Source organism: Argiope bruennichi, chromosome 8 (assembly GCF_947563725.1).
Source record: "Argiope bruennichi chromosome 8, qqArgBrue1.1, whole genome shotgun sequence".
NCBI lineage: Eukaryota > Metazoa > Arthropoda > Arachnida > Araneae > Araneidae > Argiope > Argiope bruennichi.
Window position 1 is genome coordinate 101168091 of NC_079158.1, and position 15183 is coordinate 101183273.

Below are 15183 nucleotides of genomic sequence, written 5' to 3' on the forward strand. Positions count from 1 at the left end.
TTTATTCCCATGTTGTCCCAATCGCAAAAATTGCTTCTATTGCATTCAAGCGGCTTAAATATCGTATAAGCAAATCTAGTCTTAATATTAATTATTACTCCATTTACACCATTAATATTAATTACCATTCCATTTATTCCATTGATGTTGATTATTACTCCATTTACACCATAAATATTGATTATCACTCCATTTATTCCATTGATATTGATTATTACTCCATTAATATTGATTATAAATCTATTTACTCCATTAATATTGATTATTACTGCATTTAATTAATCAGATAATTTCGAATTGAGGTAATGATACCCGGTAATAACATCATTTTATTTTCAGTTTTAAAGATTCTGTAAGATTTACCGAACATAAAAAAATTCCACAGAATGCAGACAAAGCATTACACAGCTTAAATTCCTGTGAAATGCAAGATTTGCGAAAGATCCTTGTCTCACGCATCTATGATTGTCGGAGGACGAGCGAAATTCTGCAGGCGAATCCCCCCTCCCCTCATGTTTTATTCATTGTACTTAGAGGAACAATGGAAGATGAATCAAAATGGCGGCTCCCCTAGGAGTTGCGAAAGGGTCGTGTTCGCACATTCTTCAACGGCCCGCGCCTTTTCTTTCTATTAAAATAACGGCATCTACGGTAATCCCTCTAACTGCCGAGCACGTCCATTAAGCGCCAGGGGGTGGAAGGGGGAATGCATTAATTAAATTCCTGGAACTGCGGAGAACGAGAGGCATCTGGGACAATCTCCTTCCCTGGCATGGAGGGTGGAAGGGTTTAAATTCGAAAAGGGAACACGTGCTTCCAAAGGGGTCGGCGAAGAGTTTACTCAATTCAAGGCATCCTGAATTTCATTTTTAATTGTAATTTCAATGTGCTTCTATATAGTTTTTCATCTGAAGTGGAAAAATCACTTAGGCATGATTTGTAATTAGAATAATTCATCAACAATGGAGGGCATTGTTTCGAAGTCTAAAAATAACCTCTTAATATTTATTTGTTTAGACATCCTAGTAACTTACATGTAAGGTTGTCAAGAGAGACTTGCAAATTTCATTTTTTTGCATTTGTCAATATAAGAATTAAAAAGATGAAATAAGAGTTTACTCAATTCAAAGCATCCTGAATTTCAATTTTAATTCCAATGTGCTTCTCTATCATTTTTCATCTGAACTGGAAAAATCACTTACGTATGGTTTGTAATTAGAATAATTCATCAACAATGGAGGGCATTGTTTCGAAGTCTAAAAGTAACCTCTATTCTTTATTTGTGTAGACATCATAGTAACTTACATGTAAGGTTGTCAATAAAAACTTACAATTTTTTTTTTTTTTTGCTTTTTACATTTGTCAATGTAATAATTAAAAATATGAAATAAATTTAATAGTCTAATGAGCTTCGTTATAAGATTTACGAAGATATCTAATATTGATAAACTTATGATACTTATGAAACTTATTGAATCTGTTATAAAAAAGCTTTGAAAGACAACGGACAGAAAAAGCATCTTTGTTACCTGCTTTCCGTTAGATATCTTTCAAAGGGTACTTCCATTAAGTATTTGCTAAGTAAATAATGTTTTAAAATCATTTTTGTTCCGATTAGATGAAGTGTTTGGAAATATTTGTCAATAATTATAAATTTTGAATTATATGTGTTTTATGATTTGGAGAAGATAATTATATATTTCTTCATTTAAACAATAAGATGGCATTTCATTAAATAATTAATTACATATTTAGTTTCTAAATCGTACTTTCACATAGGTTTTTATTATTTATTTATTGTCATATAAAATTACCACATCAATTATTAGGTTGAAAAAGAATTGAAAAAAAATTCTCTAGTTCATGTTTGCTTAAAATAGAGAATTTTTTTTACTGTTGTCGCTTTTTTTTTTCATGTCTTTAATTTACCCCCTCCTCAGTACTTGAGAGTGCTTTTTTCCTCCCCCCAATAAAAAACTTCTGAAAATTATCCTCTTTTTTTAAATTTATTTTTTCTTAACCTGAAAAGATCTTGTATAGGCTCTTCAAAGTTCAACTCATAAACTCGCTTAATAAAAGAATCCAAGAAAAAATAAAGACGCTATATTCAATAATTGTTTCAAATTAAGTTGCTTTATGAGAATGATATCGCACAAAAATTTGCTTGATATTTAGATATATCTTCTTTGAATATAAGGTACATGTTTTCAGAGGGAAATTTGCAATGTTAAATTCTAAACAGTCAACAAACAACGAAATTTTATTTATCATGAATCGAGCTAATTATGTGTTGTTACATCTGCAGAATAAATCTGTATGCACATCTCACCAAAATGTATGTCATTTTATACTGATTTATTTAATCATAATTAAAATTTTTACCTTATTTAAAAATAAAAAAGTTGCTTTTTAAGAACTTTATTTTAATTATAGTCTCTTTTAAAATGATTTTTTTCTCCACTGTTCGTTTCTAGATAATGTATAACAATTTAAATTTTTTTTGGAATATAAATTTATGAAGTTGGAATAGATAATTATAAATTTATGAAATCTAAGTTTTGCTCGGAATATAAAATTATGTATATGAGAAATTTAAATAAGTCATACGATTTTCGGTATCATTTATTTAATTGGTGCCTATATTACGAAAAAAACCCCAGGCGGAGAATATTTAGGCTGATTTCGGATTGTTAAGCTCCGACAAAGTTTTTGCTTTGACCTTTAGCTTTTTTACTTAAAATGAACTTTCAATTTATAATTTTATCTTTTATTGCTTTTTGACTTTGTGCCCCCTCCCCGTTGTTTTATTAGAAAAAAGTTTTCTCAGGCCCATTTTTATCTAAAATATTTTGTGGTGTCTCTTTCTAAATCAAAATGTTTCACAACGAATTTGCATCTAATAGATTAAGCTCTACATCGTTGCGATTCATTATATTTCGTTCATTTGCCTGCTTTTGAGATCTGAGTTCAGCTAAAAATAGAATGCCACCTAAATCCTATGAATTTTTAAGACGAGGAAAAGATTCGCACTCTTCTTTCCTGAACCACACAATTTTCTTTATACTTGTTATGTCAAGACACCACTTCTTTATACTCGTTTATGTCTATGTCACTGATTGCGATGCATTTAAGTTTCTCTCTAGGCAATGCACCACTATAAAAAAAATACCATAGCTTTAATCGAGATTTCAAATAAAACTAGATCCTTGAACATTTATTAATACAGCTATTTGTTTAATGTGGAAAGAGAATTAAGTTTCTTTAGTGGTAAAGCCGTTTCAATTTCGTTGAATATGTTTCTCATTGGTTTCAGAAATTTTGCATTCCTTTTGTAATAATGTATTTCTTTATACATAAAGATTTCAAATTTTTAAAATCAATGTATTACTTTATGTTGTGTGGGGGCATATTAATGTAAATTATTTAATATTATATGTAATTTAATGTATTAATGTAAATTTGTCTTTTATAATAATGAAATATTCATAAAGATTTCAAGATTTTGCTGAGATTTCTTTTATATCAAAATTAATTATACTCCCAATAATGTTATTTAGCCTTCAAAACGAGAGACTATTTTTTAATTTGTATCCCTTTTTGTTGCCATTGAAAGTCTAGTATTACGAAAATTTTTTAATAAATTTAGTTTACACTATTCTGTACAAAAAAAAAATTATTTTGAAATTTTATTAAATTTTATTTTGAAATGCAGTTTTAGGTATCCGATAATGATGAAAACGCCGATTTCCGACCATTTCGGCGGAAAAATGTTTTTGATTTCTTTTTAAGTAGATTATACTTTTCCTCTTACTATTTTTTTTTCCTTCTTTTTCTTTCTTTCTTTCTTTTTTTTATTTCTAACTGTCTTAGAAAAAAAAGTTCTACAATTATTATATACTTTGTATCAAATCTGAACGGATGTAGTATTTGGAAACCGAAAGTGGTTTTAAAATTGCAATATTTTGGTGCGTTTTTTAATATAATACAGTAAAGACCATGCCAATTCTGTGAAAAAAATTAGTAAAATATTGAGCATATACATAAAAGGATTTGAGCTCACAAAAACAAAAGAATATTCAAAAGAGCTAAGTGGGGGGGGGGAATAGAGAGAGAGAGAGGGAGAGAAAGAAAGAAGAATGTAAAACTGACCTCTCGCTACATCAATAAATAGCAAAACTTCTACGGAATCGCAGTTCATAGTGTAATAGGCTGCTTATAAGATATCCAAAATATTATTGCTGTAGACTGGTTTCATTGTCATTGCCCTAACGATGTTAATAGTTGGTACAAGTATCAACTTGCAAAGGCTTTCGACAAATCATTTAAGGGTAAGACGGTAGGATCCCCACAGCATATATCAAACATAACAAGATCTGTTTTTCAAAATTTTGCGAGCAACGATTTCTATTTAAATGTTTGCATAGACTTAAAACGTAAAATGCTAATAAATATTTTAATGACACGTTATGGAATTTCGAAACAGCATTTTATAGAGTTAAAATCAATGCTACTAGCGTCATTTGTGCCAGTGCTTTAGTTGAATTAGAGCTATAAAGGGAAGGTTTATTTGAATTAGGGTTATAGATTGTATTAGTAGTTTAATCAGTTTAGAGAAATGAAACATGTGATAAATGGATTGACTTTAATTAAAAATGAGTTAATTATTGATTCAAAAGATATTTTCTGCCAAAAATAAAAATTCAAATATTTTGTTTAATCTTGTTTTTCATAAAAATCCCTCGCTGTTAACATAATGTGTCATAACCTAAAACTGATAATTACTGACAGTTATAGTATAGGTTTCAAATAATAGAGGCAATGAAATGAGATAAAATTGCTGCTATTGACTAAATATCTTTACGTTAATAGGCATGTATAGGAAAAAATAGTTTTAAATGAATGTAAAAAAAAAAGAGAGAGAGATTTACATACATTTTTCTTCCTTATTTACTTGCATTTCAAAAATTTCCTCAGGTTTGAGATTATAGATCTTTATTCCTTATACCTAGCGTGCAAAAAATTACGATTGCATCAATACCATTTGGCGTAGAATGGTCGAATTTTTGGAATTAAAGTCCTGTTTTGGTCAAATTTCTTTCAAATTTACTTTAATTTCCCTTACTTATCAAAATAATATTATGTTTATTTGAAACTACCGTAACTTTTAGATTTATAATTGATAGTGAATCTAAAATTAAAAAAAAGGTTATTAAAAAAATACAGTTTTTCAAACAATTTTATTTCGAATGTAATTCGTTACTTCTTATATGGCATTTCTGAAATTCATCTACAATATATGGTATATTAAATATGATTTCCAACATTTTGCTGTTCATTTAAACACAATAGTAAAGTCTTCAACAAAAAAATGCAGTTACGCCTCTTCATCTGAAAGCGAATACCTTGCCTTTTTTCAATTTGTACCATTTTTTTTTCTATAAAAGAATATCATACTTTAAAGAAGAGAAAATTAATAATTAATCGACGTTATATTATTTAATTATTACTATCTCTTCATTTGTCACAGATAAGATCATAATGATGGAATTCAATTCAAGTTAATCTTTTTCAAATTTTCATGTCAGTGTTAAACAATCAGGCAGAGACACTATTATAAAAAATTTTCTTCCAATTTTCATGTCAGTGATGAATAAATCAGGCAAAGGCAAGATTTTGTTACTTTTACTATCAGAATTCTTATAATACGGAAAAATTTGTCGCTTAAATTTTTCTACGACCCCTTTTAATATGTCTTTTACTTTTGTGAAATGTAAAAACACAAACGTTTTTCTTTGTTGCATGGGGTATTGATGAGATCCAGGTCGAGGGAGAACACACCGCGCTTCATTTCGATGCAAACATTTATTCCAGAATCTGAAAACGGTTCGTAATCAGCCTATTTCTATGCAAAAAGTTCCCAAATAAGCTTTGCGCTGTCGTAAAGACGTTGAATTCGCAGTTCGGAGGGCTTTTGATATATACAGCGCCGGCTCAAAAACAGGAGACATCGGAGAATAAGCAAAGCCGATAGGACGGAAAGAATTATATTTAACGGAGTTTTTTCCTGTCTGCCTTTGAAAGCTCGAACTCTGAACCCTTTAAAGCAATAAAATGTAGCAGTTATATAATCTGAAATTTACTCTCTAAGTTAGTACGGTAGTTAAATTAAAAATTGAATCGAATAGAAACTTGATATTAATTAGCTGAATAGTATTAGAATGCTGCCAGAAGAATTTATGAATTTCATCTTCTAGATCATGTCCTTCAGAATCGATATATAATCTGTACAGTTGTTGATTGCAGAAATCTTTGTATAAAATGTTTCTATTTCATACATATTGTGCACTTTTTGTTTTAATTTCTCTCTTATGCCAATCAGTTACACTTGCCTGTGTTGTATAAATGTAATAATTGGGGAAAACATTAACAAAGAAGTTCTAAAAAAATGCAACTAAATAACAAATAAAAAATTATAAAAGTTTTAAATGCGAAATATTGACGAAATAAATTCTACTACAGTAAACATGATGTTGAAGGTTTTTTTTTTTTTTTTTTTTTTTTACATTGAATTGAATGAAATGTCAGATGTGTGAAAATATTAAATAAGGAAGTATTAGTTAATGAGTTAAAAAATTTAATATTTTGAATTACTTATATGCAATCTATAAAAGTCGATTATCCTTAAAGAATTAAATGTTACTGTGTTTATCGTTATTTTTTAAATGTTTTTTTAACCCTTATGTTCATTTTGTATAGTATACCATACAACTTTATAAAAATATACTACCACTATAAAATAATTTTTAACTTAGTTTTATTACACGATTTTTTTTATTTATTTTTTTGATGTTTTTTATAGCTTAAAAAAGCTACTATATACTTTTTTTTTTTTTTTTTTTTTTGCTTTTCTCCAAAAAAGCAATTTTGCCACGATAAAGGTTAATTATTTTTAAATGTGTATTTATTTTTCTCCATGGTCAAATCAAATTTTATCCAATAAAAATTTGATGCCGTTCATGTGTAGTTTAACTTTTGTTCCTGTTATTATTTTAGATGGTTGCATACCAAAATTCAAACATTCACGCATTGAAAAATATAACAAAAAGGTGCAACTTTACATCCTTAATAGAGAATCTATTTCTAATATCCCTTTTCGGCTTTTAAAAAACAATGCTTATCCTGCATCAAAATCTTAACTTTGCTTTCAATTCAGAGGCTTCACTTCATTAAAATAAATTTATAATGAAATTTAGGGTGCTAAAAGATACTTTATTTCGATCTTCAGATGATTTTGCAGAAGATAGTTTTTCTTGACTCCTTTGTTCTACACTATTCATTTCTATGTTTTGAAATGTCATATTTTAGACTGAGGAGTATTAATAGTGAACAAGTTTCTGCATTTATTTCAAAAATTTAATTCTTGCACAATTTATCAAAATATGCTAATCATTAGTTTTGAATGATTTTCTGAACTCTTTAGATACATGGAAGTGGATTTGGACCAAATGACGTAAGTGCAAGCATGAAAAATAATAATAATAATTTGATTGAAAATAATTTTTAATTTGGACGCCGGTAACCGTTAGAAAAAGAAGAATCTGAATTTATTGTAATCTTGATAAGGTTGCTATATTTATCCATCCAGATACTTTCTAATATACAGTTATACAAACATAATTTTATAAAAAAATAAAAGTATTTTATATGTATTTAAAAATATTTTTTGCTGTATATATATATATATATTAGTTGTTTATATAATGTTTGTAGTTAAAGGTATATAATTTGTAGTTTATATAAAAATGTAATCAAGTTTTAAGGAGTATCTTACATTAGTAAAAAAAAAAGAAAAAAAAGGCAATTCCATCCCGTTTTTATATGAAATTTAAATTGGGTTGAAATTGAATTAATGTCAAAAGTTCACTGCGTTTTATATACATACATTTTTTTTATCATTATACTAATGTTTTACTGGTACTATTCAATTCAATAACATCAATTCGTCTTCTATGAAATCGAATTTTGATTTCAATTGCACCTTGAAAATTGTTCAAGTAAATAATATTACATACCAAAATTGGACCACCAACTTCTTAAAGCAAAAAAATAGATAAAAATTTAAAAATAATTGTACTCTGAGATACATACCGGTGCACAATATAAGAGCTCAAATATAACACTTCATAGGCGAAGTCATGCAAAAGAAAAAATTATTCTTATCTTCATAAACATGTTTGTTCTCTTGGTAAAATATTTAATTAACAAAATCTAAAACCCAAATTCTTGTTTATTAACTGAAGTTACAAAGCGCTTTTCTGAAATTTGTGTTCCACAATTATAGCATGCTTATTTTACTGTCCCAATATTGAATAATTTATCATAAAAGCCCAGAGTACTTGATGACCCAAATATTGCAACATTCCTTTTATACTAACAAATATAAAATTTAGTTATTATAGCAATAAACAAATGCAATTGTAACTTCTTATACTACTTTATTTATTCCCCTGAAAACTGGGAATAGAAAGTCACAATGTTATGGTAAATAATTGGTAGAATATAATTTTTTTGTCCCATCGATTATTTATTTTATGCCTCCTTTTCGTATTTGAAGAATAAACAAAAGTGGGGAGGGTGAAGTCACGAAAGGCCTCTCTAAAAAAAAAGCCTTCAAAGAAGCAGAGAAAATTTAAGGGTCCTGCATTAATCTTGGCCGAAATTCACTGGATTCTTCATACTTTCCCAAACGCAATGTTGCGTTCTGCCTTGACCTTTGCTGCCCCTCGAGACCATTACAATTTCGCACTGACCAAAAGCGGGGAGGTAGGTGTTCTCAGAAGCCGTTTATTCGCAAATTCCCAGCAGAATTCTAATTACACTTTAGGTTGAGGGAAGCCTTTGTGTAACCACCCTACAAATCAGCGGCCTTCAACTCCAAAGGCGTCTCTAACGATAATAGGGGGACGCGAGCTGTGGGTCATAATTCTGCTCCTCCGAAAGGCTATAATTCTATTGGCTGACAGCCCCCTGTCAATCCAGATATACGGGAAGGGCATCCATTGTTGCTCCTCCTTCTCTGTAGAATAGGGAAGCACATGTTAACGATCGCTTGTGGCTTCACATAAGAGGTCCGCAGAAATAAAGGAGGCTTAATTATTACGCACCTAGTTTACTCCCCCCTCTATTGCGTTCAACCATCTGTTATAAATTGCCAAATTTTTATCCCCCCCCGGGCAATTATTTCTTGTCATGAAGAATTTTTTTTTTCGGTACAGGTTTTCTTTATAATAGAAATAAAGATGTTGATGAAACAAATGATGAAAATGGTTGACTACCTTAGTATGTTAAAAGTTGTTGCATAGGCGTTTCTGAGATTTAAGTTAATTTGAAAACAATTCTCAGTTTTTATTTTTTTTAAGTTTCAATTGCTTTGTTCAAAAAGAAACCGTTTGGGGGTTGTTGTTTTTTTTATGTTTATATTTCAAGATACTGAAAATAAAATTGATCTGTTATTAATGCAATCTTGTGTTAAGAAAATGTCTTATTTTTCTTGCAGATAAATTTCCAGTTGAAGATTCACTTCTCTTAAATCTGCTTAATTCATTCTGTGCACAAATTTTGTGAATAAGGTAGGTTTGGTGAAGACGAAATAAAATTACACACAATTTTGATAATAATATATTCGAATTTAAAATTCATCCTGAATATTTAACTTTTAATGTGCAGGTGTAAAAAGACATTTCCTAGACATTTTTGTTCTCACTAAGACCTCTTCAACAACAACAACAAAAAAAAATATTGGTAATAGATCTTTTTCTTTACAACCTTTAATAATCTCTGATGTTCTTCTTTGATTGTTTAATATTTTGTAAAGAGTGGTTTAAGGGTAAATGTAATAAAAAAATAATAGACTTCATAATAATCAATAATATTTGAATATAAATAATAAATGCAATATATAACTAAATGCAGTGAGTAATACTTTTAACTTTTAAACTTCTCCTAATTTAATATAGTTAATATTTAAAAAAATCAACACAAGTTTCCCTATATAGAGAAAGAAAATAAAAGAAGTTTCAAGTATTGAAAGCGGAAAATTGCATATAGTATAAGAAAATAAAAAATGAAACTCTGAACAATGGTAAATAAAATTACGCTTTAATATAATTCAGTAACAGTTGACAAAATTTTAATGGCATATTTTAATTTAAATATGGGAATAACGTTGGAAAATCCACTAGTGACTAGTGTCAGCATTATATTGTGACGTCTAAATTCTTGTGATTACATTCATTCAATGTCACGATCCGAAGTTGAAGACCGAAATTCGGAAAGAAGAAAGTGGCTATTTTTGCATTGCATAGGAGTGGATATTTTTGAAGTACTACTGACGCCTTACACCACTGAAAGCACTGATGGAACACAATACGGAGCTATCCAATCTTTTGAAACCTTAGCATTCCATCTAAAATGGATTATCGGATGCTTTTCCCGCAGAAGGATGATGTGCAGTTTGGACATGTTTAAAATATGAAATGGTTATCGTTCTTTCTTGCAGAGAGGGCGCACGGCCCATTAGATCGACATCCTCCAGTGGCCGCGGGGGATGGCGGAAATCACTTCCTCGCCATCCACCAGATGAGGAGAGAATTTTCGGTTTCTTTGCAATGGGTAGAGGGTTGCCGAAGCATCCTACATCGCCAAAAGGGAGCTGGAGTCTTCAAAATAAGCTATGGAAGTCCGAAGTCATAAAAATCTCCTTTATGGCAAAGGTGTAAAGGTTTATGCATTAGGGATTAATGTTACTTTGTGTATTTAACGATTATTGTTCTTGTCGGTGAAGCTAAGGTCAAAAATAAAATTAGTGGAGACACTTGTTGAAAATAAGAATAGTTGTTTCTCTTGATCAGTTTCGGTTCTCTATTTGGAAGAAATCACTTACTTACTTTTTTAAGGAAATGTGCTGAATAATTTTCTTGCCGTGTACTCTTCCAAGTAGATGTTGAAATAAAATGCATTTTATGTTTTGTCATTCATAATTATTTCTAATCAGTAGCACTTTCTGTCATGAACTGTTGAGTTTTTTTTTTTTTTTTTTTTTCGTTCTTAAAAAAAAGATGTGTAAAACATAAGCAGGAAGAAAATCAAACGCAATAATAAAAACCAAATCGATAAATATTTCTCTTACATTAACAGACCCTTTTAAATTATAGCGATTTTTTTTTCAGTTATAAAATTTGGGAGTTCAAAAACAGTAAGTATTTAAAGTAAATCAGTGTGGTTTAATTAATTTCTGATTTTGTCCATAAAATTTTAATTGAGTTTATTTAATTTGTCTTAGTATAGTGCAATTTCATTTTGCTCAAAAAATGATCAAATTTCTTTCAGACTTCAAAATTTATTAAGAATATATAATATATTATTAAGTATATAATGCATAGTGTCAAAGTCTGAACAGAGCTTGCTTGGCATTTATTTAATTTTTCCGTTTTCTCTACAAAAAAAAAAAAAAAAAAAAACTGACTTCTCTACAAAAAAGATTTATAAATTTTTGCTCAATTTGTGAAATAAATTTGTTTTATTGTTTGAGAAATGGAAGAGTTTATAGGACAATTGTTACTAAGAATCATATTTGTTCTCAAGCTTATCCAGGATTGTTATGCAGTCCCATGTATTTACAAAATTATAACATAGATTTAAAAGTATCCGCCTGACAAGAAAAAATTCATAAACACAATGAAATTTGGTATATTATCTTGTTACAACTGTAGTTTCGTGTCAATTGGTCGACAAAAAGGCGTCCAAAATACAAGGGCTCGCGATAAATTCAGTAAAAGTCCTAGATTCCATATTTCGTAACTATTGTTGGCCAGTGCCATGCAAGAAATTCGCAGCTCCTTCCCAAAATCTAAAGTTGATGTAGAAAGGGGGATAATTATTGGAGGGTATGTGTGAAAATTTCGAGAGGCTACGCCCGCTGATTTTAACTTGAATTTACTTGCTTGTCCATCCACAGTCTGTATGTGAAAACTAATTTCATTCTATTCACTAGATTTAGCTCCAGATGCCTTCAAACTGAGAAACGCTTTACCCTCCCCCCCCTTCCACACACACACACACCGACGTACTTCAGACTGTTGGTATAATGAATGAATGCTAAACATGAGATATACAGAGTAGGAGCTCTTTCAAGTGAATTTTTTTCAGTGAATCAAATAGCTTCCTGTTTGGCGATATTATCGCACGTTTGGTATAATAAGGTGTGTTTTAAAATCCCATTGAGCTTGCCATTCATTGTGACGAATGCTTTTACTGTGATTTTAAAAAACAGCAAAAGTAATCAAATAATTTAAACGACAATTTTTCAACAAGGGGTATCGTTCCGCAAGTTTAACTGAAGCATTCTGCATTTATATTAGCTTATTCACTTCGATTTTCTTGTATTGGGAAATATTAAATGTATATTGCTGTCTTTACACAACAGCAGAACTTATATTCCTAGAATTCTTACGTGTTCGTGTCAATGAAAAAGACAATATTTAGTGCTGAGTGAATACAGTAGCGGATTTCCGACTATGCCATGGCTTAAGGCCACTAAGTTAAGAAGGCGCCGCAAGTAGTTCGATTAAAAGTGCTGTTTTCCTAGCAAATAGATAAATATTTAAAAAAAGCAAAAAAAACTTGCAAAATTTTGATTGATTAAGTATTAGGATAAATATAATTGATCAGGTTCCTGTATATTCCCTTAATTATTCCACTTAATTATTAACATATTTATAGATCGACTTTAATTACTCAATATCTACTTTAATTGTGTAAAACATGGATATCGAGTATTCTATAATTATACGGATAAATGAAATAATCAAATGAAATACAGTTGATACAATGTAAAATATTTACTTAATATAAGCGAGTAGCTGTGAAAAATGTTCTGAAATTTGAAACTAAATTGCCCATCTTATAAAAAGAGGGACCTTATAGTGTGCAGTATTTATGGCCGCATAAACTTAAATCTGCTACTTTTAGAGTATCTGAATTTTTGCCATTTTCTTGTTATATAATAATATGTAAGTTCATAAACAGTAGTAGCATGTGTTATTTTGTGTTGACTTAATAAAAAATTATTATATTTATTAGTAAGGATTATTTGACTTAAATGAACACATACTAAAATTTGTCCTAGATAAGATTTTGACCAGTCATACAATGCATCTTCGAAAGGTTCATTATATTAGCAATTTTTTAAAACTGACTTTCCAATTATTTACTTAATTTAAGTTGTTGTGAAGATTATATAATTTAAATCCACACTAAAATTGATTTTTCAATAATTTACTTAGTTTCAATTATGAAGATTATTTGACTTAAATCCACACATTCTTATGTATGTACTAGATAAAAACTATCCAATTCTATTCTATCAATTCTGTTCAGCCATTTTGAAGTTGGACAAAGATAGCAATTTGTTAAAATTAATTTTTCAATAATTTACTTAGTCTCAGTTGAGAAAAATCGAAAGTTCTCATTTGGCGTGTGCCGAAAGAAGAGCTAAAAGGATATTCTGGTGACTCATGATGCAATGTCATGTTTCCATCCGTTCAGAAAGTCGGATACGAGCGAACGATTTCCTGTCTGGAACGGCTTTTCCATCCCAGGGAGAAGAACTTCTGGCCGACCCTCTTCCTCCCCCATCTTATCAAGTCGCCTGCGGCTACCGGGCTTTGTTGCCCCTGACAATCAGCCCTGCGTCTGGGGAGTATATTTGCAGCAGAACAACCGCACAGAGATAGCACCACTCTGATTTGGGTAAATGGAATATTGTTAGCGTTATCTTCCGGCGGACAGAAAACGCTGAAGATAATGTGACAGAGAAGCAGTTTCTTGTACTTCTCATCGATTTTCGCCGTCCCACTCACTTAAAGAACATTAGAACGTGATAAGTCAGTGTTTTGTAATCTTACTGCGATGCTGTAATTACAAAAGGAAGAATTCTCTGGCTACTGTCTGCATGCGGTTAGAAATCACGTTTTGTACTGCTTCCCACCGAATGTTCTTTCACAATTCCTTTTAACTGCCTCTGACCTTTTCGGTTTATTCGTTCCAATTACGATACTTCGTATGTTAAACGATACATTTGCTTGAAATTATTTGCATATCATTCGTTAAATAATGCAAGGTATTTGGTGTTCGAAGTCTTGTTGTCGACTAAATATCATTTTCGAAATTTAAATGCGTTTGTACTGTTGTTCCGCGTTCTAAATTTTATACTTTTATAGCTCTCCTCTCCAACTGTTCACACATTATCATAATTTACTTTAACACGAATAAACCTACCCCGTGTATCATATAATTTCCAACCATATCCGTCTGTCCATGAATTTTGGTTTTCTACCATCAACTTATATTTGTGATTTTCGAATTATGACCACATTACTTACGTTATTATAGTTTGTAATCGCAAAACTAGCCGGGTTTTCGATTATTAATTCGAATAAAATTATTGGCAATTTTTGTTTATAGTTTTTTTTCATTAAATTTATTAAAATTTGTGATTTACAACGATGTCTTACAACGATGTTAGTATCCATAATTCGATTTCTTGTGGAATAAGAAGATAAAATTTAAAACTATAGCTATTATTATATGGAATTACTCAAAAGTTCAGGTTTTGTTTAACTTGACAAGTTTCGTAAATATAAAGTAGAATTTTATAGTAGATTCTCTACTCAGTTTCTGGTATACATAAGTTTTGAAACGTGCGACTTTTTATTGATAAAAATATAACCTTTTATAAAATTTATTAATGATTCTCATTTAATAGATCGATATGGCAAAATTTGTTGTCAATTTTATGTTCAGGAATCCTAATCAGCTAAATTTGCTTTATGGAAAAGACTTTACAGGTAATGCTGGTTAATTACAGAAAATGCTGGTAATTAGTCCATAATGGAATAAACTCAGTTTATTCATGTTCTTAAAATTAATTATTCTCTAATAATTTAAATTGAAACTTGAAAAAAAGGTCCTTACTTATGAATTGGACGCTTTTCAGGCTTTTCTTCATCTAATTTCTTGTTTTAATTTAGCTGCCCAAAATTAAACTGCAATGTCGTCTGACAATCACACACTTAAAACAATTTCTTGCCCAACTACATTCTGATAAAATCCCTTCTCGAATGT

At 29.9% G+C, this 15183-nt stretch overlaps 1 protein-coding gene across 2 annotated transcripts in view; it reads left to right on the forward strand.

Annotated features, from left to right (window-relative positions):
• The window catches only part of LOC129980850 (homeotic protein antennapedia-like), a 788317-nt gene that overhangs the window by 71432 nt on the left and 701702 nt on the right, over positions 1-15183 (forward strand). The window contains exon 2 of one of the 2 annotated variants that reach the window (XM_056091282.1): positions 9557-9629. The exons of the other annotated variant lie outside the window; for it this stretch is intronic. The gene's annotated coding sequence lies outside the window, so the exon portion shown is untranslated. The remainder of the gene's footprint in view (positions 1-9556; positions 9630-15183) is intronic. 2 annotated transcript variants of the gene reach the window in all.